Here is a 24,903-nt window from a genome sequence, read left to right on the forward strand (position 1 = left end):
CAAGGAGTTAATTGTGGATTTCTGGAAGGGTACATAAGTTGTTCATCGAGGGGATCAGCAGTGGAAAGGGTGAGCAGTTCCAAGTTCCTGAGTGTCAGCAGTGCTGAGGATCCAGCATATTGATGCAATTACAAAGAAGCTCAACAGAAGCTATATTTCATTTAGAGTTTGAAAAGATCTGATGAAGGCTAGCAAATTTCTACAGATGTACCATAGATAGCATTCAGTCTGTTGCATCACCATGTGGTTGAGAAGTGCCAATACATAGGACTGGAAAGTGCTGCGGAAGGCTACAAACACAACCAGCTCCATCATGGGCATTAGCCTCGCCAGCGTCAAGGGCATCTTCAAAAGGCGATACCGCAAAAAACCGGCATCCATCACCAAGGACCCCTATCAACCAGGACATGCTATCTTCTCTTTGCTGTCATCAGGGAGGAGGTGCAGGAATCTGAAGACACACACTCAATATTTTAGGAACAACTTCTTCCCTTCTGCCATCAGATTTCTGAATGGACAATGAACCAATAAACACTAACTCTCTATCATTTTTGCTCACTAGTTATTTAATTTACTTAATACACATATATAGCATTTCTTATTGTATTGTCTTTTTTTCTCTGATTTGCTCTTTACTGCTGCTGCCACAAATCACATTTAATGGCATAAATGATATTAAGCCTAATTCTGAATCTGTTTAACACACACAAAATGCTGGAAGAGTTCAGCAGGTCAGGCAGCATCTATGGAGAGGAATAAACAGTTGGCATTTCAGGCCAAGACCCATCAGTAGTCCCGATGTATCATTTCAATTCATAATATCAACTGTTTTTTCTTCTCCATAATGCTACCTGACCCATTGAATTCCTCCAGCATTTAGTATTTTTTCTTCAAGACCTCAATCTTCAGAATCTCTGATGTTTATAGGCATTGTTTAAGTGGGTTTCTTCATTGAATTTAAATTTTTTAGCCACATTGAGCTAAGCAGCATGACAACACTGATCCCAGGGTCTGGAAAGGGAAGGGGAATGATAAAGTTGGATCATGCATCCAAAGATCAAGGCATAGCATTATTTTCTTGTTCTTGTTCTCCATCTATTTCATCTTTTCTTTTCCTCCTTCTTCTCCTTCTCCACCTTTTTCTTCTTTTCCTTCTTTATCTCCATCTTCTCTTCTTCTCCTGCTTTTTCATTTTCTCCTCCTCTTCCTTTTCTCCTTCTCCTTCTTTCTTCTTGTCTTTCTTTGTCACCTTCTCTTCTTCTTTTGCTTCTTCTTCTTCTCCTCTTCTTCCCTTTCTTCTTCTCCCTTATTCTTCTTCTCTTTCTTCTTCACCTTCTCTTCTTTTTCTCCTCCGTGCCCATTAGCAATTCACTTGGCAGTACCCATGCACTCATCAATCACTGCACAATGACACATGGTTTGTTACAACAATGAAACAAATGGAAGGATTATAAGATTAATGGAAAAACACTGATGCAAAATGCTGACAGGGAAAGATTAGGGTATCATAATAGATCAGCTTCTGAAGACATCAAACCAGCATCTGGTGTCAGAAAGGGAAATTGAAAACGAGATTGTATACAAGCAACGTCATGTGGATCAAAGGAGGTTACTGTATAATATATACTGCAGAATCTAAGTAAGAGAGTAGGTTTTGTCAGTGACTGTAAAAGGTCTCAAATATACATGGGCATTTTGTGCAATATTTTATTTAATAGCTTTGCATTTTTGCATTCACTGTGCAATAATACGATTATATTTAATAAAATTCCAGTCCAGTAGAAATTCTTGGGACACCTGGATAGTGTATTCCAACTGTGGGTTTCAATATATAAGGTATTATCTTCCCCTGTTGCAATTTACTGAGGGGGTAACCACTAATTGGGAATTTAACATTGCTCAGCAGTGGGTCTCATGCAAATATAGGACACTACAGCCATGGAAGAGCAGCACTGGAGAAGACTAAAGATACTACTGCATCGGGCCCTACACATCTTCTTCCTAGATGATAAGGAGAAAGTGTTGTCAAAAACAATCAGACATTGCACGCTAAGTGTAGGGCCATTTAATAATACAGTGCATGAGGGTGCGGAGCTCCCAACTACCACAGGCTAATAATGAACATGAGAAATTCTGCAGATGCTGGAAATCCAAAGCAGCACACACAAAGTACTGAAGGAAGTCAGCAGGTCAGGCAGCATCCACAGAAATGAAAAAAATGTTGACGTTTCAGCCCGAGACCCTTCTTCAGGACTGGAGAGGAAGGGGGTAGACACCAGAGTAAAAAGGTGGAGGGAAGGGAAGGAGGATAGGTAGAAGGTGTTAGATGAAGCCAGGTGGATTGGAAAGATAAAGGACTGGAGAAGAAATAATCTGATATTAGAGGAGAGTGGACCATAGAGGATTTGGAAGGAGGAGGGTTCCCATGAGGAGGTGATAGGCTGGTGAGAAGAGATAAAAGGCCAGACTGGGGAATAGAAAAAGAGGGGGGGGATTTTTTTTACTGGGAGGAGAAATCGATACTCATGCCATCAATTTGTAGGTTACCCAGACAGACTATAACATGCTGCTCCTCCACCTTGAGGGTGGCCTCATCTCGGTACAAGAGGAGGCCATGACTGACATGTCAGAACAGGAATGGGAATTTGAATTAAAATGTTTGGTCACTGGGAAATTCCGCTTTTGCCGGACAGAGTGGAGGTCCTTAACAAAGTGGTGAAGTGTTAGTGCAGCTATAAGATGAGGGTTTGATTCCCACCGGTGTCTACAAGGAGTTCTCCCAGTGACTGAGTGGGTTTCCTCCAGGTGCTCTGGTTTCCTTCCTCATTCCAAAGATGTATGGTTAAGGTTAGTAAGTTGTGAGCATGTTGGCACCAGAAGTGTGGCGATGTGTGTGGGTGGCCCAGCACAATCGTCACTGAATTAATTTTATTTGACACAAACGGCACATTTCACTGTATGTACATCTGACAAATAAAGCTAATCTTCAACTGTTAATGGGCAATAACTTTGGAAGAAATTTAAGATAATGCATTAAGTACAACAATCTATCACATTTGTTGTATCGATCAAACAATCTGCAAAGGTATGATTGGATTATGTTTGTGGTTTAGATCTACGTTTTGTACCAAACTGATTGAAGGAATATGTATTTTATGTATTTATTTAGCAATACAGTGAGGAGTCAGCTCTTTTGGCTCTTTAAGCATGCTACCCCAGCAACGCCCGACAAACCCAATTAACCCTAACATAATTATGGGGTAATTTACAATGATCTACCAGGTACATCTTTGGATTATGGAAAGGCACCGGAGCACCCGGGGAACACTGACACATTCCATGGGGAGGACGTACAGACTCCTTACAGAATGATCTCTGAACTCCTGATTGCCCCGAGCGGCAATAGCATCATGCTATTTACTCTGGTGCCATGGTACCCAGGGTCACCTGCTGCCTTGATGGGATCTTAACTCAGGACTTTGCCTTATCACCAGACATCTTTGGTTTACTTGGTGATCTGATTATTAGGTCATTAGCATGCCTGCCTAGAAAGGAACTTATGAATGAAGTTTTCTTTTGGATATTTCCTAATTTGAGTTCCTTGTGATTGATTAGGTAAAAGCAACGTATTTTTAACACAAGTGTAATGCCTCAAATCACAAACAAGAGAAACCCTGCGGACGCTGGAAATCTGAGCAACACACACAAAATGCTGGAGGAACTCAGTAGGCCAGGCAGCACCTATGGAGAAAGTACAGTTGACGTTTCGGGCTGAGACCCTTCAGCAGGACTGGCGAAAAAAGCTGAGGAGTAGATTTAAAAGGGAGGGGGAGGGGGAGAGCGAAATGCCAGGCGATAAGTGAAACTTAGAGGGGAAGGGATGAAGCAAAGAGCTAGGAAGTTAATTGATGAAAGAGATTGAAGGCCATGGAAGAAAGAAGAAAGTGGAGTGGGTGGGAAGAGCACCAGAAGGAGGCGATGAACGGGCAAGTGTCCAGCACATAATTCTCCGAAACTTCTGCCACCTCCAACTGGATCCCAGAACCAAACACATCTTGCCCTCCCCCCCACTTTTTGCTTTCTGCAGGGATAGCTCCCTACGAGATTCTATTGTCCATACGTCCTTTCCCACTGATCTCCCTCCTGGCACTTATCCTTGCAAGTGCAACAAGTGCTTCACCTGACCCTACACCTCCTTTCTCACTATCATTCGGGGCCCCAAACAGTCCTTCCAGGTGAAGTGATGCTTTACCTGTGAGTCTGTTGGGGTCATATACTGTGTTCGGTGCTCCTGGTGTGGCCTCTCGTATATCAGTGAGACCCAACGTAGAGTGGGAGACTGCTTCACTGAGCATCTACATTTTGTCCGCCAGAACAAGCGGGATCTCTCAGTGGCCACCCATTTTAATTCCACTTCCCATTCCCATTCCGATATGTCCATCCATGGCCTCCTCCATTGTCGGGAGAAGGCCACACTTAGATTAGAGGAACAACACCTTATATTCCATTTTGGTAGCCTCCAACCTGATGGTATGAACATCAATTTCTCAAACTTCCAGTAATGCCTTCACTCCCCCCACCCTCACTCACCATTTCCCATACCCTTTTCTCTCTCTCAAGTTATCTCCTTACCTGCTCATCGCCTCCCTCTGGTGCTCCTCCCAGCCCCCTTTCTTCTTTCTTCCATTGCCTTCTGTCTCTTTCACCAATCAACTTCCCAGCTCTTTGCTTCATCCCTTCCCTTACAAGTTTCACCTGTCACCTGGCATTTCTCTCTCCCCTCCCCTCACTTTCCAAATCTACTCCCCTCCGTTTTCTCCAGTCCTGTTGAAGGGTTTTGGCCTCAGCCTTGTTGGCAGCCGATGGAGTAACATCATTTTAGATTGCTTCTACCCTACTTACTTTATTGTCTCCTACCAGGTTTTTTTTTTGAAACCTTATTATAATTCTTTAATACTGCTCTACTATGGCTGGGAAAAGAACAAAAGCTTTGCAAAAGAAAGAGAAACAGAAGATGAATCCCCAGTCACTTTGGATTCAATCAGTGACTTCCTTAAATGGCAAAAATCAGAACTTTCTGAGGAGTTTCAATGACTTAATGGCAAATTAGATACAATCTAACAAACTTTAACTGAGCATGAGAACCGAATTTAGGAAAATACTGCAAAGCTGGTGACACTTGAAGAGGATGATGAAGATACAGTTAAACTCTACAAAGAGTTATCCTTGTCTAATGAAAAAATGATGAAAAGGATTATCAGTCTGGAAAATCAAAACAGGAGAAATAACTTGCGAATTCTGGGTCTTGAAGAATCAATTGAAGGCACTGACCCTATGAATTTCTTCGAAAACTTTCTGAAACAGTTATTCTCTGCTTTATTCACTTCTGAGCTGAAGCTCGATTGAGCATATCGCTCGCCGACTTGGAAGCCTTTGTCGTTGGCAGCGAGACCCAGGTTGGTCATTCTAAGTTTCCATGAATTTCGTATTAAGGACTTTTTAATTCATCATACCTGTCAACTAGGAATGATTGATTTCCATGGTTACAGATCAGATTTGTGGAAGACTACTCGCCTGAAGTTATGGCTGAACATATGAAATATAAAGAAGTTATGTCAGAACTTCACAATAAAGGATTTAAACCATCCCTTCAGTTCCCCACCCATCTGAGCATCGTTTTGAAGAACGGATTGCAAAGAAGAATGAAGTCGGTTGAAGACGCAAAAGAGTTTCTGAAGGCTGAAGTCTAAAACTTATATTTCATATTTGATCAAATTTTTCTTCTGTTAATATGAATTTGAATTAAGGTTTCAATAAGCTTACATTTTGGCTGTTCATATACTGTCTTTTGTTATATTTTTTGATACTTTTTATTATATCCCTTTTTGAGGCTTAGTTTTAATATAGTTCTCTTTGAATTTGTTTAAATTGGCCCATTTATATTTTTGAATACTGAGTTATTTTTCTTTTTATGTTGTGTCTTGGTAGAGACATAATTGATCTTGAAAGACCGGGGTTTCTGTCAACAGGAATTTTTTGGAAGGGAACTTTGTTGTTAGCTGGCTGATTGTCTATTGGTCAGCCTTCTTGCTTTGGCTGAGTGAGGGGGAGGGCTTATTTCTTTCTGGGAGCTGTGTTGGGTTGATTATATGATTGTCTGTTTGATTATCTTACCTTATGATTTGCTTTCTAGTTTTAATAACTTATGACCAGATCTTTTAATTACATGATGATTTGCATTTAAAATGATTCAAAATATTAACTTATTTAGTTTGAACGTGAAAGGATTGAATCACGCCATTAACCAGCACAAAGTGTTTGCTTATATTAAAAAATTAAAAGCACCCATTATTTTCTTACAAGAAATGCACATATGTAGCTGTGATAGTTTACGTTTTTTACTCGATGGAAGGGTATGCAATTCCATTCTTCGTTTAATGCAAAATCACGTGGATTTTCGATTTTTGTGGATAATACAGTTTCCTTTGTTCAGTATAAAGTTGTTTCGGATCCTAATGGTCGATTTGTTATTGTATCAGGGAGTTTAGGCAATAAATTGATTGTTTTTGTTAATATATATGCCCCCAACATCGACGACCCAGGATTTTTTGAGCACCTATTTTCATTTTTGCCAGTTTTGCGTACTCTCTTGTAATGGGAGGAGATTTTAACTGTTGGTTGGATCCAGTATTAGATTGCTCATCTGTCAAACAAGCAGCACTTACTAAATCAGCTTTGTTTATCCAATCCTTTCTAACTAAATGTGGCATAGTTGATGCTTGGCATTTTCTTGATCCGAAGGACAGGGAATATTCTTTTTTCTCTCGTGTCCATCATTCTTATACTAGGATTGATTATTTTTTTATTGACAGTCGAATGATTCCATTGATTCGATTGATCGAATACAAAGAGATTGCTATTTCTGACCACTCTCCTGTACTTCTGTCTCTAAGTCTTCCCTATGAGAAGATTTTGGCGATTTAATTTAATTTAATTTAATCAAATTTAAATTTAATTTAATTTAACTCTGTTATCCAATGAGGACTTTTTAAAATTTATGAATTTATGTATTTATGACCCTTAAACCCTGCCTGTCATATAACCCTCCACCTTAAATTCCTCCATATACCTGTCTAGTAGTCTCTTAAATTTCACCTTAAATTCCTCCATATACCTGTCTAGTAGTCTCTTAAATTTCACTGAGTATCTGCCTCCACCACCTACTCAGGTAGTGCATTCCACGCACCAACCACTCTCTGAGTGAAAAACCTTCCTCTAATATCCCCCTTGAACTTCCCTCCCCTTACCTTAAAGCCATGTCCTCTTGTATTGAGCAGTGGTGCCCTGGGGAAGAGGCGCTGGCTGTCCACTCTATCTATTCCTCTTAATATCTTATATACCTCTATCATGTCTCCTCTCATCCTCCTTCTCTCCAGAGAGTAAAGCCCTAGCTCCCTTAATCTCTGATCATAATCCATACTCTCTAAACCAGGCAGCATCCTGGTAAATCTCCTCTGTACCCTTTCCAATGCTTCCACATCCTTCCTATACTGAGGCGACCAGAACTGGACACAATACTCAAAGTGTGGCCTAACCAGAGTTTTATAGAGCTGCATCATTACTCTGTGACTCTTAAACTCTATCCTTCGATTTATGAAAGCTCACACCCCATAAGCTTTCTTGACAACACTATCTACTTGAGAGACAACTTTCAGGGATCTGTGGACATGTACCCCCAGATCCCTCTGCTCCTCCACACTCCCAAGTATCCTGCCATTTACTTTGTACTCTGCCTTGGAGTTTGTCCTTCCAAAGTGTACCACCTCACACTTCTCTGGGTTGAACTCCATCTGCCACTTCTGCATCCCATCAATGTCTCTCTGCAGTCTTCGACAATCCTCAACACTATCCACAACACCTTTGTGTCATCTGCAAACTTGCCAACCCACCCTTCTACCCCCATATCCAGGTTATTACCGTAGATTTCGCACTACAGAGCGCACCTGATTAAAAGCCGCTGGCTCTAATTTTAGAAATAAAATCAATTTTGTACTTGTACAAGCCGCACCGGATTTTAGGCCGCACCGGATTTTCAGCCGCACCGGATTTTCGGCCGCAGGTGTCCCACATTGTAATATGAGATATTTATACAGAAAGATATTACACGTGAGGATTTTTTAACTTTTAATTAAATCCATATGGTAACATAAACAAATACATATTGCAAATGCTTTTTTTCGAACCGTGCCTGTAACGCGGCTACTTTTAAATATACGTTGCGTATACTTTTTTACTGAACAACATTCCAATATCTCCTAACGACTGGTAAAAAATATATATACTGCAGCCTACCAGGAAAAGTTATTGATCGCCTTTAACTTAAAAGCAGCGTTTTGGCTCCGCCGCTCCGCCGCTCGCCCCCCGCCTTCCCGTTTATCGCAAACTGGCATTTTCCCACAAGACGCGGCGAAACCGGGTGTGACGTCATAGCATCCCGCGATGTAGTACAGAAAACAAATATAGTTAAAACACTTCTAACTTTAACTAACAAATGAATTACTAAGCGAAAATATTATAAACTAAGTAACTGCCATAAAGGCAGCACAATGCTTTTCTTCGAGTGTTTTCCATGTTGATGAGGGTGAGTACAAATGACTGATTTACAATAATTTAATTGTGAAAGTGCGCTTGATTTATCGTACAATTTCATTGGACCTCTGTGAACTACTCATCAATTTTATTGGTCTACTGTTACGAGGCAAAATGTTTTTGGCGGCATGAAAAAAAATCATGCATTAGCCGCACCGTAGTAAAGGCCGCAGTGTTCAAAGCTGTTCAAAATGTGGGAAAAAAGTAGCGGCTTATAATCCGACATCTACGGTAATAAAAACCACAAAAAGTAGATGTCCCAGAACAGATCCTTGTGGGCCAGCACTAGTCACAACCCTCCAATCCGAAAGTACACCCTCCACCACGACCCTTTGCTTTCTGCAGGCAAGCCAATTCTGAATCCACCTGGCCAAACTTCCCTGGATCCCATGCCTTAAAAACACACTTTCTAATTGGTCGCCTCACTCTTTATCACTGATCGACTGAATTAATTCTATTAAAATGAATATTTTATCTAAATTTATATACCTTTTTCAAGCTGTGCCTGTTTTTATTCCTAAATCTTTTTTTGACTCTTTGGATTCAATTCTTTCTTTCTATATATGGAAGAATAAAAAACCTCGAATAAATAAAGCTCACCTTCAGAAAACCAAACAGAATGGAGGCTTTGCCTTACCCAATTTTAGATGATATTATTGGGCAGTTAATATACAAAAGATTATGTTCTGGATATATTACATTAACCACGAGAATTGCCCTCTATGGGTTTCTTTGGAAGCCAACTCTGTTATGAAATTTTCCATTATTTCTTTACTTGGATCCTTACTTCCTTTATCTTTAAATAAACTACCTGACAATGATTTGGTTACAGCTTAGAAAACATTTTGGTTTATTGAGATTCTCCCTCTAGAGTCCCATCTTTTCTAATTTTTTGTAAAAACTTCTTTAATTGACCTATCTTTTAAAGAATGGGATAGATTGGGTATTAAATGATTTCAGGATTTGTTTGATGGAGGGAATCTCTCCTCTTTTGTGCAACTTTCAACGAAATTTAACCTTTCCAATACTCACTTTTTTTGATAATTACAGATTAGAGATTTTCTAAGATCCCAACTACATACATTTCCTACAATTCCAGATAAAATATAATAGATACAATTTTTAATCTGAAACCCTTTGACAACAGTTCAATATCTTACATTTACGGTCTGCTGTTGTGACTGAAAAAGGCCTTTTTAGATAGAATTAAAGGAGACTGGGAAAAGGATTTACAGATTTTCATATCTAAAGAGAGCTGGAATAGTATTTTAAAATTGATTAATTCTTCATCATTATGTGCTCGTCATTCTTTATTACAGTTCAAAATGGTACATAGAGTTCATATGTCTAAAGACAAGCTCTCTCATTTCTACGCAAATCCACTACTGTGATAGGTGCACTAATGGAGTGGCCACACTAATTCATATGTTTTGGACATGTCCGAGCCTTGAAAAAATTTATAAAGATGTATTTCAAACTTTTTCTGTACTTTTCAATGTTAGTTTCAAGCCCAATCCCTTGACTGCCATGTTTGGTATTGTTGAGGATAGTATTACAAAACTGAAGCCATCTAATTTGTGGGTTTTGGCCTTTATGTCTCTTTTGGCCAGGAGAGTGACCTTGCTCAAATGGAGGGAGGCTGCCCCATCTACTCATGTTCAATGGCTATCTGAAATTATGTTGTGCCTTGATCTACAGAACATTTATTGTTCGATTTCTGATTCTAAACACGATTTTCTAATGTTATGGGGACCCTTTCTGAGTTATTTTCATAATCTTTGAACTCATATTAAAGTATGGGTCTGAGCCTTTATTAATATAATATTATATGGTAAGGTATTTTTTTCCTTTCTCTCCTATTTTTTTTTTACCAACCAACTCATTTTGGTAGTGGGCATAGATATTTAAAAATAAAATACAAGTATGCTATTTCATTCCATTTTATAATTCAATCTTTTTTTCTACATGATTGATTTGGAATATGGGATACTGTGATCATATTACTATGATTTAAATTAAATGTAATTTGTGTTACTTATATCCTTATGAATTTTGTATTTGTATTCATGCAATTTATATATTATTAATAAAAATATTGAAAGAGAATGGTTTCGGCTTGAAACGTCGACCGTACTTTTTTCCATAGATGCTGCCTGGCCTGCTGAGTTCCTCCAGCATTTTGTGTGTGTTGTAAAGCTTTAAAAACAATTTTTTTCATGTTCAATTAGGCAGAATTAGGAACTTGGCTCATCCAGTCTACTCCTCGATTTTGTCATGGCTGATCCAATTTTCCTCCTAGCCCCGATATCTTTACCTTCTCCCTATACCCCTTCTTGCCCTGACCAGTCAAGAATCTATCAATCTCTTCCTTAAATATACATAAAAACTTGGTCTCCACAGCTGCCTGTGGCAAAGAGTTCCACAGATTCACCACTCTCTGACTAAAGGAATTCCTCCTCAGCTTCATTCTAAAAATATGCCCCTCTATTCTGAGGCTGTGTCCTTTGATCTTAGACTCTTCCACAGGAAACAGCCTCTACAAGGGACAGTTTTTAAGAAACATCTGAAAGGAAGAAAATGGAGAAGCATAGAGAATGAGGAAATGAATTGCAAAGTCTGCTGCCTGGGCAACTGAAAGAACACTTTTCATTGGTGGAAAGATTTTAAATCAGAAATATCAAAGTCAAAAAGACCAGATTTCAAAGCCAGAGTAGAACAAACAGTTGTGCACATTTTACAACAAAAGCTACTGTATGTTTAATAATGTTGAGTGAGGAATAGATATCATCTAGTGGATTAGTGATAAAGCCCAAAAGCTCTTCCCATCTTCTTCAAAAGAGTGTGGCTATTTACTACATAGAGTCATGGAATGTTAGAACACTACAGGACAGTAAAATTTCCTTTGGCCCATCTAGTCCTTGCCAAGCTATTATTCTGCCTGGTCCTATTGAACTGCACCTGTACTATAGCCCTGCATACCCATCCCATCCATGTACCTATCTAAATTTCTTTTAAATATTGAAATCAACCCTGCATCTGCCACTTCTGCTGGCAGCTCATTCTACACTGTCACTACCCTTAAAGTGAAGAAGTTCCCCCTCATGTTCCCTTTAAACATTTCACCTTTCACCCTTAACTCATGACCTCCAGCTTTAGTCTCACCCAACATCAGTAAAAAAAAAGCTTGCTATCTATATCTCTCATAATTTGTACACCTCTATCAAATGTTTGCTTATTCTCCTACATTGCAAGGAATAAAGTCCTAATCTATTTAACCTTCTCTTATTACTCAGGTCCCACAGAATGTTGACAATATTTCAGCTTAACAGCTCACCAAGCTGATAGCACCTTAGGGCACCCATCTCTTAGTTCTTGGTTTAGATATGCAGGTGTCTAGAGTGTGATTTGAACCCCTGCTTCTTCAGTTCAAAACTAGGATGCTATTAACTAAGTCACAACTAACACAACATCATCTCCATCAAGAAGGAAGGCAAGAAACTGCTGAAGTTGTAGATCTCAGTTCATTCATAAATATGCCATTAAGAGGAGTCTTATCTAACTGACAAAATTAAGTTTTGATCTGAAAGTTGGATTGCTGCTTGCCAGTTTGATGTCAAAGTTCAAAGTAAATTTATGAATTTATGATCAAAGAATGTATGTGTATATATATATATATATATCACCATACACAATCCTGAGATTGGTTTTCTTGCAGGCATACTCAGTAAATCCAAGAAATATTGTTGAATAATTGCACGCCACAGGACAGAAAACAACTAACGTGCAGAAGACAGTGCATTATGCAAAACTAGAAACAAGTATTTAAACAGTGGTGGGAGAATTATGATGCTATTAGACAGGAAGTTGAAAGTATAAATTGGAAATGGATGTGCTCAGGGAAACACACAAAGGAAATGTGGATGTTGTTTAGGGAGCACTTGTATGGTATTCTGGATGGGTTTGTCCCACTGAGGAAGGGAAAGGATGGTAGGGTGGTTTTTATAAATGATTTAGATGAGAAAATGGAAAGCTCTGTTTCTAAGCTTGCAGATGACACAAAGATTGATGCTGTTGTGGATAGTAGAAGGTTGTCATAGAATGCAGTAGGATATTGATAAGGCACAGAGCTGGGCTGAGAAGTGACAAATGGAGTTTAATCTGGAAAAGTGTGAAGTGATGCATTTTGGAAAGTCGAACTTAAACTTAGAGTACAGGGTTAATAGCAGGATTCTTATCAGTGTGGAGGAACAGAGGGATCTTGGGGTCCATGTCCATAAATCCCTCAAAGTTTCAGCACAGGCTGATAAGGTGGTTAAGAAGGCTTATGCTGTGTTGGCCTTCATATAGTCAGGGAGACTGAGTTGAAGTGCCACAAGGTAATGTTGCAGTTCTGTAAAACTCTGGTTAGACCACACTTGGAGTATTGTGTTCAGTTTTGGTTGCATCATTATAGGAAAGATGTGGAAGTTTTAGAGAGGGTGCAAAGGAGATTTAGCAGGATGATGCCTGGATTAGAGGGCAAGTCTTTTGAACACAGGTTGAGCGAGCTAAGGTTTTTCTGTCTGGAGCAAAAGAGGATACTTCAGGGATGATTTAAGAGACAATTAGGTAGGTACATGGATGAAAGAAAAATGGAGGTCTATGTGGGACAGGAGCATTAGACTGATCTTGGGGTGGAACATAACATAGGACAATAGCACGGTACAGGCCACTCAGCCCACTATGTTATGCCGACCTTTTATTCTAAGATTAATTTAGGTTAAAAGGGCAGTACAACTGTGGACTGAATGGTCTTTACTGTGATGTACTGTTCTATATTCTGTTATCTATATCAATTAATTTTGGGTGTATGGGGTATGGAGGGAGGGGCAGCACCTCTGGTGAAGGGGTTTGTCGTATCCATTCTGTGCAGCTCACTCACCTTTGGTCCCCACCAGACACTCAGCTCTCATCTATGGCTCCAAGCAGCTGTTTGCATGTGACAGCAGCCACATCCTGCTACACTGCTTCAACAGGCAGGCTAAACCAGCTGAGGGTAGCTGGCGGCCTCCGACCCCAGCGAGTCAGGGACATGCTTGTCCCAGCATGGGAAGTCAGCTCTGGTAGACTGGGCAGATGTGATTTACACTGAGTACTGTGTGGCTGGGCATAGCTCAAATGCCATCGATAAATTGCTGACAGTGCAGCCATTGTTGCTGTAGTCTCAGGTGGTGACGAGAAGGCGTACGGGAGTGACATATGGAGGAGTGGTGCCGCAGCAACGACTTGGCACTCAACGTCAGTAAGATGACAGAGCTGATTGTGGACTTCAGGAAGAGAAAGACGAAGGAACACACACCAATCCTCATAGAGGAATCAGAAGTGGAGAGAGTGAGCAGCTTCAAGTTTCTGGGAGTCAAGATGTCTGAGGATCTAACCTGGTCCCATCAAATTGATGTAGTTATAAAGAAGGCAGGAGAGCGGCTATGCTTTATTGGGAACTTGGGGAGGTTTGGCACGTCAATATGTGCACTCAGAAACTTCTGTGGTTGTACCGTGGAGAGCATTCTGACAGGTTGCATCACTGTCTGGTATGGAAGGGCTACTACACAGGATGAAAAGAAGCTGCAGAAGGTTGTAAATCTAGTCAGCTCCATCCTGGGCACTAGCCTACAAAGTACCCAGGACATCTTTAGGGAGTGGTGTTTCAGAAAGGCAGCATCCATTATTAAGGACATCCAGCACCCAGGGCATGCCCTTTTCTCACTGTTACCATCAGGTAGGAGGTACAGAAGCCTGAAGGCACACACTCAGTGATTCAGGAACAGCTTTTTCCCCTCTGCCATCCGATTCCTAAATGAACATTGAATCTTTCGACACTACCTCACTTCTTTTTTAATATACAGTATTTCTGTTTTTGCACATTTTAAAAAATCTATTCAATATACATAATTGATTTACTTGTCTATTTATTAATACTATTATTCTTATTTTATTTATTTTTTTTCTCCCTGCTAGGTTATGTACTGCATTGAACTGCTGCTGCTAAGCTAACAAATTTCACGTCACATGCCGGTGATAATAAACCTGATTCTGATTCTGAAGGCAGTTCTGCAACGCTCTCTGGAGAGCAAAGGACATGACAAGGCACAGAAGATTTCCTGGTCACCCACTGCAACCAAGTAAGACCCCAGTGTGTGACACTTGCTCGTATCACTGCACTCTGATTCTGAGGTCAAGAGAGTGGAAATGCCCTAGTGCAAAAGGTTTTTCTACTTTAAAGACTCTCCTGCGCAGGTTTGCTGTCATCGACGAACATGACGGACAGTTGCCATATTAAATAGAAGTAAAATGCAAATTGGTGTCCTGATACAATGTACTGTGAAGTGGATTATAATTAGGTAATTACTTTGGGCAGATTTTACTATCTCACAGATTGGAAGAAGGACATGAACGCAGTCAGTGTGATTCACAACATCATCGAATGGACACTAGGTTACATTATTTTACTTTCAGTCCACTTGATCAAAGAGTCATCTGAGTCAGCCTCTGACGATCCCTTTGGTTTACAGCTTTTCTTTAGATTGAGATGAAGCACAAACACTCAGTCTTGGATCTGGCAGGCTTGTCTGACTATGGCCAACATCCAGTTAGTTGCTTGTGATCACTGTTCTTCTAATGATATTTCTCTACAAGCACTAGATGAATGGGCAGATGGGCTTGCAACTCAATGCGAGATGTGGGTTCTATAGACTCCTAATATTGTGCTTGAGCTTGGATAACATGTAAAATAAACAATTTCCATCTACTCTATTCCTTGCTTGAAATGGTTCTGTATGGTTTGATGTATCAAGCAGGGGAATAATGTGTGATCAATGTGATGTGGTTTCACTCAAGTTGTTAATGCATCAATCCAGTTTGTCACAGACCCAAGATGTTGGCAGTTTCTCTTTACACAATTGTAGCCCCACTTGTTGTGTTTTACCAGAACTCTGTTTTGAATCGAGTTTGATTTGATCATTGCTGCAGCTGTGCTAATACAAAATTTGAAGACCAGTCATTTATTTTTATTTCATTACAAGTTAATTATTCCAACACAGATTACAAGGCTCAAGTCACGTAGATGAACATTTTTCAGTGGCCCCTTGTTGCTGTGCAATGCACACTAAATGCTGGAGGGATTCACTAGTGGAGGGGAATAAACAGTCGATGTTTAAGGCCGAGTCCTTTCATCAGGATGGGAAAGGACAGGGGAGGGGTGGGGGATGAAGCTAAAGTAAAAAGCTGGGGCAAGGGGAAGGAGTACTAGCTGGCACATGACTGGTGAGGGGGAAGTCGGGTGGGTGGAGGAGAGGGGGAGGATGAAGTAAGAAGTTGGGTGGAGGAGGTAAAGAGCTGAAGAGGAATGAATTTGATAGGAAAGGAGAGTTCGTCATGAGAGAAAAGGAAGGAAGAAGAGTTCCAAAGGGAATTGATGGACAAGTGAGGGCCCTTCATGTCTTGTTGCTGAATTTTTGGAGGTAGTTGTGGATAAGATATGTGTGAAGCAGGACTGGATGGTTCTGTGTACACCTGAGACAGTCTTCCTCACAGTCTCTTATCCTTTCCCTTTTGTTAAGAAATTACCTAGAGCTCCTGTAACTGACTAAAGGAATTTTCTTTCTAAGTTAAAGTTCACCATGATGCAATTGTGATATTTTCTGCTTGTTGACCAGCTGAGTGTCTTTAACACAAGGAGAGCCTGCAGCTCTGTACAATGTTTGACCCTTTAGACTGCTACAAGGAACATTTATAACATCAGGCATTCAGAGGTTGACAGAAGTATTGAGCCAGCCATTGTTCTTTATTGAGCAAAGCAAGCACGATCATTAATCTGCCTGCAAGGAGAAATCACTAAAATCCTACTTTATACATATCTTCTGTTGGTTTTGGCTTCCGGGTGTAAAACATGTCAGATCATACGTTATATGTGGGCAGCATGGAACTTAACTTGAGTTGAAGATTAAAAATTAACTTTATTTGTCTGGTATGGGGGGTGGTGGCTACTGCACAAGATCAAAGTAAGTTGCAGAAATATGTAAAATTAGTCAGCTCCATCATGGGTATCAGCCTCCATAGTATCCAAGACATCTTGAAGGAGCGGTGCCTTAGAAAAGCAGCGCCATCATTAAGTACCACCACCACCCAGGGCATTCTCATTGTTACCATTGAGAAGAAATTACAGAATCCTGACAGCACATGCTCAGCTTCTTCCTTTCTGCCATATGATTTTTAAATGGACTTTGAATCCATGAACACTACCTCACTGTTTTTAATTTCTGATGTTTTTTACACTATTTATTTTAACTTAACTAGACATCTATACTTACTGTAATTCAGTTTCTTTTTTCTTGATATTTATTTATCATGCATTTCATTGCCTTGCTGCTGTAAAGTTAAGAATAGATAGAAAATAGGTGCAGGAGTAGGCCATTCGGCCCTTCGAGCCTGCATCACCATTCAGTATGATCATGGCTGATTATCCAACTCAGAGAACCCTGTACCTGCTTTCTCTTCATACCCCCTGATCCCTTTAGCCACAAGGGCCATATCTAACTTCCTCTTAAATATAGCCAATGAACCGGCCTCAACTGTTTTCTGTGGCAGAGAATTCCACAGATTCACCACTCTCTGAGTGAAGAAGTTTTTCCTCATCTCGGTCCTAAAAGGCTTCCCCTTTATCCTTAAACTGTGACCCCTCGTTCTGGACTCCCCCAACATCGGAAACAATCTTCCAGCATCTAGCCTGTCCAATCCCTTTAGAATTTTATACGTTTCAATAAGATCCCCCCTCAATCTTCTAAATTCTGTGAGTATAAGCCTAGTTGATCCAGTCTTTCTTCATATGAAAGTCCTGCCATCCCAGAAATCAATCTGGTGAACCTTCTTTGTACTCTCTCTATGGCAAGAATGTCTTTCCTCAGATTAGGGGACCAAAACTGCACACAATACAAGCTTCACTACATATGCCGGTGATATTAAACTGATTCTGATTCAGATGTACATTGAAATATTAAATATGGATTTGCATCAACAGCCCACACAGTCGGAGGATTGTGCTGGGGTGGGGGCAGCCTGTAGGTGTCCCAATGCTTCCGGCGCCAACATAGCGTGCTCACAACTTACGTAACCTGTACATCCCTGGAATGTGGGAGGAAGCCAGAGCTCCTGGGGTAACTCATGCAACCACTGGGAAGGTGTTCAAAGTCCTTACAGGCAGTGTTGGGAATCAAACCCTGATCAGTGATCGCTGGCCCTGTAAAGCGATTAAAATAATTGCCACACCACTGTGCCACATATACGTAAAGTTATATATGGTTGTTATGGAGCAGAACATCAGCTCCATCCTGAAGAAGGCCCAGCAGCGGATGTATTTCCTGCGGCTCTTGAGGAAATATGGTCTGCCTCAGGAATTGCTGCTGCAGTTCTACACTGCAGTCATTGAGTCTGTCCTGTGCACCTCCATCATTGTGTGGTTTGGAGCCGCCACCAAGCAGGATAGAACCAGACTACAGCGCACAGTGAGGACTGCCGAGCGCATCATTGGAGCCTCCCTGCCCTCTATTGTGGACCTGTACTCTTCCAGGTTGAAGAAGAGGGCGGGGAACATCATAAAGGACTCCTCCCATCCTGCGCACGGACTGTTTGATCTGCTTCCGTCTGGTGGGCGCTTCAGATCCCTCCAGACTAAGACTAATAGGCCCTGGAGAAGTTTTTTCCCTACTGCGGTCACTTTGCTGAACAGTTAACTGCCGGTTAACTGTCGGCTAACTATTACTTGGATTGCACTACCTGTATGTATAATCTATATTTTCATTTATATTTATCATTATTATTGTTATGAGCAGAGAGACAACATCTGCCGGAAGTAAATTCCTTGTATGTGCATAGGTACTTGGCGATTAAAGTCTGATTCTGATTCTGATTCTGATTCTGATGAAGGCAAGAGTACACAGCGGTAGAAGTGAGACCCATTACAGAGGCAATTCTTTCCTTCCTTTCTCCCCCCACAGTCGGGACAGTGGAGTGCTCCTGCTCCCACAGGAAGTGATCGGGATGCAGCTTCTTACAGGCCATGCTAGGGAGCTGGAGCTGGAGCCGGATGACCTTTGCATCATTCCGGAAGCTGACGGGTTGATGGATAAGTGATACAGGGAGACAGTTGCACTATGGTGACTGTCCGGGGGCTAGGCAGCCAGTTCAGGGTATACTTGTGGCTGTTCCCCTCAACAACAGGAATGCAACTTTGGATGCTGTTGGGGGAGCGGGGGGGGGGGGGGGGGTGAGCTAGCAGAGGAAAGCTGCAGTAGTCAGGTGTCTGACAATTAATCTGGCTCTGTGACTCAAAAGGGAAGCGGGGAGAAGAAGAAGCGAGCTATGGTGATAGGGAATTTATTGGTTAGGGGAACAGACAGGAGGCTCTGTGGACGAGAGTGATATTTGCATCTAGTATGCTACCTCCCAGGTGTCAGGGTCAGGGACAGCTCGGATCAAGTCCAAAGCATTCTTAAAGGGGAGGGTGAGAGCCACATATCATGATTCATGTTGGTATCGATGACTTAGGCAGGAAGAGTGATGAGGTTCTGCAAAGTGAGTTCTGGTAGTTTGGTTAGGGCCTCCAGGATGTTGATCTCGGGATTGGTACCCATGCCATGTGCTAGTGAGGCTAGAAATGGGAAGGTAACACAGTTTAACAAATGGCTGAGGAGATGATGAAGGAGGGAGGGCTTCAGATTTTTGGATCTTTGAACTCTCTTCCAGGGAAGCTGGCACCTCTACACCTGAACTGGAAGGGCACTAATATCCTTGTGGAATGTTTTCTCCTACTGACTTGGGAAGGAGAGGGGCTATGACACTTTCAAGGAATTATGAATCTGTATTTCCCGATTCTGTTGTTAAGAAAACTCCTCAGTGCCCTACTGTTAGGCCTCCCAATAGTCAGTGAGGTTTAGGAGAGTGAGTATGTAGAGTACTAACCGACAGTTGCCAGACAAATAAGGTTGTGTTAGTTGGTGATTTCAACTTTCCAGATATTGAGTGGGGCTTCCATAATGTGAAAAAAAGAATGGATGGGATAAAGTTTGTCAAATATGTTCATGAATGTTTCCCTAATCAATATATAGAGGTCTCAAGAGAGAGTGTGATGCTGGATACCCTATTAAGAATGAGACAGGGCAGGTGACAGAAGTGTGTGTGTGTATAGAAATGCACTTTAGATCTACTGATCATAATTCCAATAGTTCCAAGGTAACTGTGGAGAAGAATAAGACTAGTCCTTGTGTTAAGATTCTAAACTGGAGCAAAGGCAATTTTGATGGCATCAGAAAGGATCTGGCAGGTGTGGATTGTGACAGGTTGTTTTCTGGCAGAGGGATGTTTAGTAAGTGGGAGGCCTTCAAAAGTGAGTGTGTATGTTCCTGATAGAATAAAAGGAAAGGCTAAGAGGTTTAGGGAACCTTGTTTTTTTGAAAGATATTGAGGCTGTGGTTATGAAGGAGAATGAGGTACCTGGCAGGTATAGGCAGCAAGGAACAACTGAGGTACCTGAGGAGCATAAGGAATGCAAGAGAACATTTAAGGAGGAAATCAGGAGGGCTAGAAGAAGTCACAAACAAGATAAAATCTGCAGATGCTGGAAATCAAAGCAACACACACAAAATGCTAGAGGAACTCTGCAGGCCAGGGAGCCTCTATGGAAAAGAACCCTGCTGAAGGGTCTCGACATTTTGGGCTGCAACCCTTCAGCAGGGCGAAAAGAAGTTCTGGCCAACAAGTTGAAGAAGCACATATAATGGTTATGATTCTGACCTTATCTTCTGGACTTCAAAAAAAATTAAGATCAATGAAAATTAGATTGATTTTGTGTTGTTTTATAAAACAAACAGTTACGGTTCAGCTACACATTATTCTTCTTTCCAGATACTCATTTCCATCAATTTTACAGCATAATCCAAAGTCAAATTTAGCCAAATTGCTTCTGGCAGACACTGCTGAGAAACTGTTTAACCATGATCACTAGTAAATAGAACACTAAAATGATGATCATCAAAAAAATTTACTCCTGGAACACTGCAGTTGGATCCATACTGTGGGAGCTCACCAAGGTACAACTGACTGAACTCCCAAGCCAGAATCAGGTTTAATATCACCGGCATATGCCATGAAATTTTTTAACTTAGCGGCAGCAGTACAATCCAATACATGATAATGGAGAGATAGAAAACTGTGAATTACAGTAAGTGTATATATATTGAATAGTTAAATAAGTAGTGCTAAAAATAGAAATAAAGAAGTGGTGAGGTAGTGTTCCTGGGTTCAATATTTATTCAGAAATTGGATGGCAGAGGGGAAGAGACTGTTCCAGAGTCATTGAGTGTGTGCTTTTGGGCTTCTGCACCTCCTTCCTGATGGTAGCAATGAGAACAGGGCATGAGCTGGGTGATGGGGGTCCTTAATGATGGAGGCCGCCATTTTGAGGCACTGCTCCTTGAAAACATCCTGGATACTATGGAGGCTAGTGCCCATGATGGAGCTGACTAATTTTGCAACTCTCTGCAGATGGTGATGCAGCCGATGATTTCTACTACTGTCATGCAGATGGATATGCCCTGTCAGTAATTTCCTACTTAATCCCATAACATTCTGACTCAGAAAGACATTCATTATTTATTCAGCATAGGTGAGTCAGATATTGAAAATTCCTTTTAAAGAACCCTGAGGTAGAACTTAGACCACGAGGGCTGCAGTGATTCAGGGCATAATGTTATTGTGCCAGCAACCCAGGTTCAATTCCTGCCACTATTTGTAAAGAGTTCGTACGTTCTTCCCATGACCATGATGGTTTCCTCCAGGTGCTCTGGTTTCCTCCCACATTCCAAAGAAGTATGCATTACTAAGTGTTTAATATCTCAATAATATTTTAGTAATCTTGTATATATACATAGTTTGTTTAAATAATTAATCATGGATTATATGTAAAAATGTATGAATTGCATATGTCATCATGCTTCCACATGATACATGCACAACCTCACTTAATGTAAAGACAAAGTTACACCCGTATTTCACACTGCCCGCATCTTCATTTGGATTGATTTAATGTTAATTGGTCACGTGGGTGTATTGGGCGGCATGGGCTTGATGAGGTGGAAGGGCCATTTACTGTGCTGTGTCTCCAAATAAATAAAAATGAAGTTAAACGGTCATAGCTCTGGATTCCTAAAGAAATACAGCACAGAAACAGGCCTTTTGTTCTACTGATTCTGCAGCAGCCACCAACCCCCCATTTACTCTCACTCCACATTCATCCCATTTTTTATTCTGCCCAAATTCCCATCCACTATTGATACCCTTTACCCACCCTCAAGTTAGCAGTGGCTAGTTAACCTGCTTGGCAGCGTAGCAGTGAGCACAATCGCATTACAGGGCCAGCTGTCAGACTGGAGTTCAATTTCTGTGGCTGTCAGTGAGGAGTTTGTACGTTCTCCCTGTGATTGCGTGTGCTTCTTCCGGGTGCTCCAGTTTCCTCCCACATTCCAGAGACGCTCAGGTTAAGGTCAGTGACTTGTGGACATGCTATGTTGCCGCTGGAAGTGGGGTGATAATTGTGGTGGCCCAGCGCAATTCACTGTATGTCTCAATGTACATATGACAAATAAAGGTAATCTTTATCTTTAAATCATTGAAAGTGAAGCACCTGAAATAAATTCATCATGTTACAGGGAGAATATGTAAATTCCACACAGATAGTACCTAATGCCATGCTTGAACTTTGGTGTCTAGAACAACGAGAAAACACTGTTGAAACTGTGCAACTGTGCCACCTTAAAATGCTTTCACAATCACCTTGTTGAAGAAAATCAGGGCTGAAAATTAATTGCTGGCTTTGGAGTGACGTCAGACTCCTTGTGATTAGCTTAAGCTCAGCTTTATTTATCCCACGTACATCAAAACACAGTGAAACAGGTCGTTAAACTGAAGAGATTCTGCAGATGCTGGAAATACAGAATAGCACGTACAAAATGCTAGAGGAACTCAACAAGTCTGGCAGCATCTATGATAAAGAATAAATAGTCAATGTTTTGGACTGAGTCTTGATGGAGGGTCTCAGCCCAAAACATCCTCTGCTTTTTCCATAGATGCTGCCTGACCTGTTGAGTTCCTGTAGCATTTTTAAATGCATTGTTATACATTGAAATGCATCATAACATTAAAAAAAAGCTGGTGTGACATATAAAAGCCATGTCCCTTTTATACCCCATACAAATAATTTATAATTATATTTCATGCTTATTTGTAATTCATGCATATTTCATCCACAAGTGGATGTGTATTCACATGTATAGGTGATCACATATTCCAACTGTCCACGAAGATGAAATATCTACCTTAGTTGCAACAAAGGCGTATATTTCTGTTTTGAATAATTCATAATTGAATAAATTGTAAAATGATGGCCTTTATTAAGTAAGATGGTGGTTATATTAATTTTGCTTCTTGCATCAGAATCTAAATAAAATCTGCTTTAGCAAACAAGGAGGCAGCAAAAAAAAAATTAAAGGAAAAATCCCAGTTTATCATTGGCCATTAGTTGTAGCTGAGACAAAGAGATCTTCATCTCAGTTTTCCACAACCATTAATAATACATGATTCTGAAAACAAGAGTTGCAAGAGCAGTTAAAAACAACAGTTCTGACAGAGTAAAACTCAAATCTCGGGGTCCAATATGTCAAGATGACAGGTAATACTGTTTAGACAAGGCATTGTCTTTTGAAAGTAGGCAACAGCATGACAAAAGAATAAAGCGCCATTACAGAGTCCCATCCCAAGATTCCAAGATTGTTTATTACCATTCATCAGTACACAAGTGTAAAGGAGAACAGTATGATTATTATTCTGGATGCAATGCAGCATGAAAAACACAATAAGCTTAAAAAACAGTGCAAAGAACATAAAGATAAATTCATAAGGTTATCTTACACACATAGACTGATTGTATATACATAGAGTGAGGCTAGGTGCAGGAGTACTGGCACATAAGATGGCTCTTGGCAGGTCACCTTACGTACAAAATTGATTCAGGAACAGCTTCTTTCCATGTTCCCATCTGCCATCTGATTTCAGAATGGATTTTGGACCCATGTACACTACCTTACTACATTTTTGCACCACTTATTTAATTAATTAATTTAACTATTTTATATATATAAAATGTACTGCTGATGCAAAAACAACAAATTTCATGACATGTGCCAGAGATATTAAACCTAATTCTGACTTAGTGGCGGCGAGGTGGGTTAGTGGATGGAGGTGTTGCTCAGCCTGATGACTTTGGGGAAGGGGGGGGCAAGTAATTGTTTTTGAGTTTGGTAGTCCTGGTGAGCAGGGTGGGTGGGAATCTTCCTGATATTGCTGGCCACTGTACAGCACCTTTCTGTATATATGTCATTGATGATGGGTGTGCTGGAGCCAGTGACGTGTTGGCCAGTTTTGACTAACGGTCGTAGAGTACCCCCAACCCCGACCACCACGGTGTTGTGTCAATAAGACACAGTGATGCCGCACGTTAGGATGCTCTCAGCCCTCATTCTTTTGAAGGTCTTGAGCACGGTACTGATGAATATAGTCCAGCTCTCTTCAGCCTTCTTAGAAGACAGAGGCGTTGGTGAGCTTTCCTGACTGTGGAAGATGTGTTCTGGGACTATCAGAGATGTGCATTCTCAACAGTTTGAAATTGCTCGCAGTTTCCACTGCAGTGCCACTGACGTGAAGAGGGGTGTGAGTGGTGCGAGTTCCCCTGAGGTCGATAACCATCTCCTTTGTCTTGTTGACATTGAGGAAGTGGTCACCTGATTGACTCCAGGCCTGGAGCTCTTCCACCTCCTTTTTATAGGCTATCTCATCATTATCAGACATAAGATGTTATTTAGCCACAAGAAGCTTCTTTTCACAGATCCTTTCACAGAATGATATTAATAAATAAATGTCTCTTCTTCATTCAAGATTTTAAAAAAAATATCATTTGCATTATTGGAAGTGTATCTGTAATGCAACAATTACAAAACAATCACATATTTTTCCATAAAAACACAAAAATGCTGGCAGAACTCAGCAGGCCAGACAGCATCTATGGGAGGAGGTAATAACAACGTTCCAGGCCGAAACCCTTCATCAGGAGTGAAGTAACATTGGATGGTCGAGGGGGGATAAGAAGTGGGGGGAGGGATAAAGTAGAGA

General features: G+C 40.9%; 1 long non-coding RNA gene across 1 annotated transcript in view; it reads left to right on the top strand.

The window, feature by feature from the left end:
* Window positions 1-15,577, top strand: part of LOC140733130 (uncharacterized) — a 46,246-nt gene extending 30,669 nt beyond the window's left edge. Inside the window, exon 3 of the long non-coding RNA XR_012100230.1 lies at window positions 14,647-15,577. This is a non-coding gene — a long non-coding RNA (uncharacterized lncRNA). The remainder of the gene's footprint in view (window positions 1-14,646) is intronic.
* The last annotated feature ends 9,326 nt before the right edge of the window (window positions 15,578-24,903 follow it).

Source organism: Hemitrygon akajei, chromosome 1 (assembly GCF_048418815.1).
Source record: "Hemitrygon akajei chromosome 1, sHemAka1.3, whole genome shotgun sequence".
Lineage (NCBI taxonomy): Eukaryota > Metazoa > Chordata > Chondrichthyes > Myliobatiformes > Dasyatidae > Hemitrygon > Hemitrygon akajei.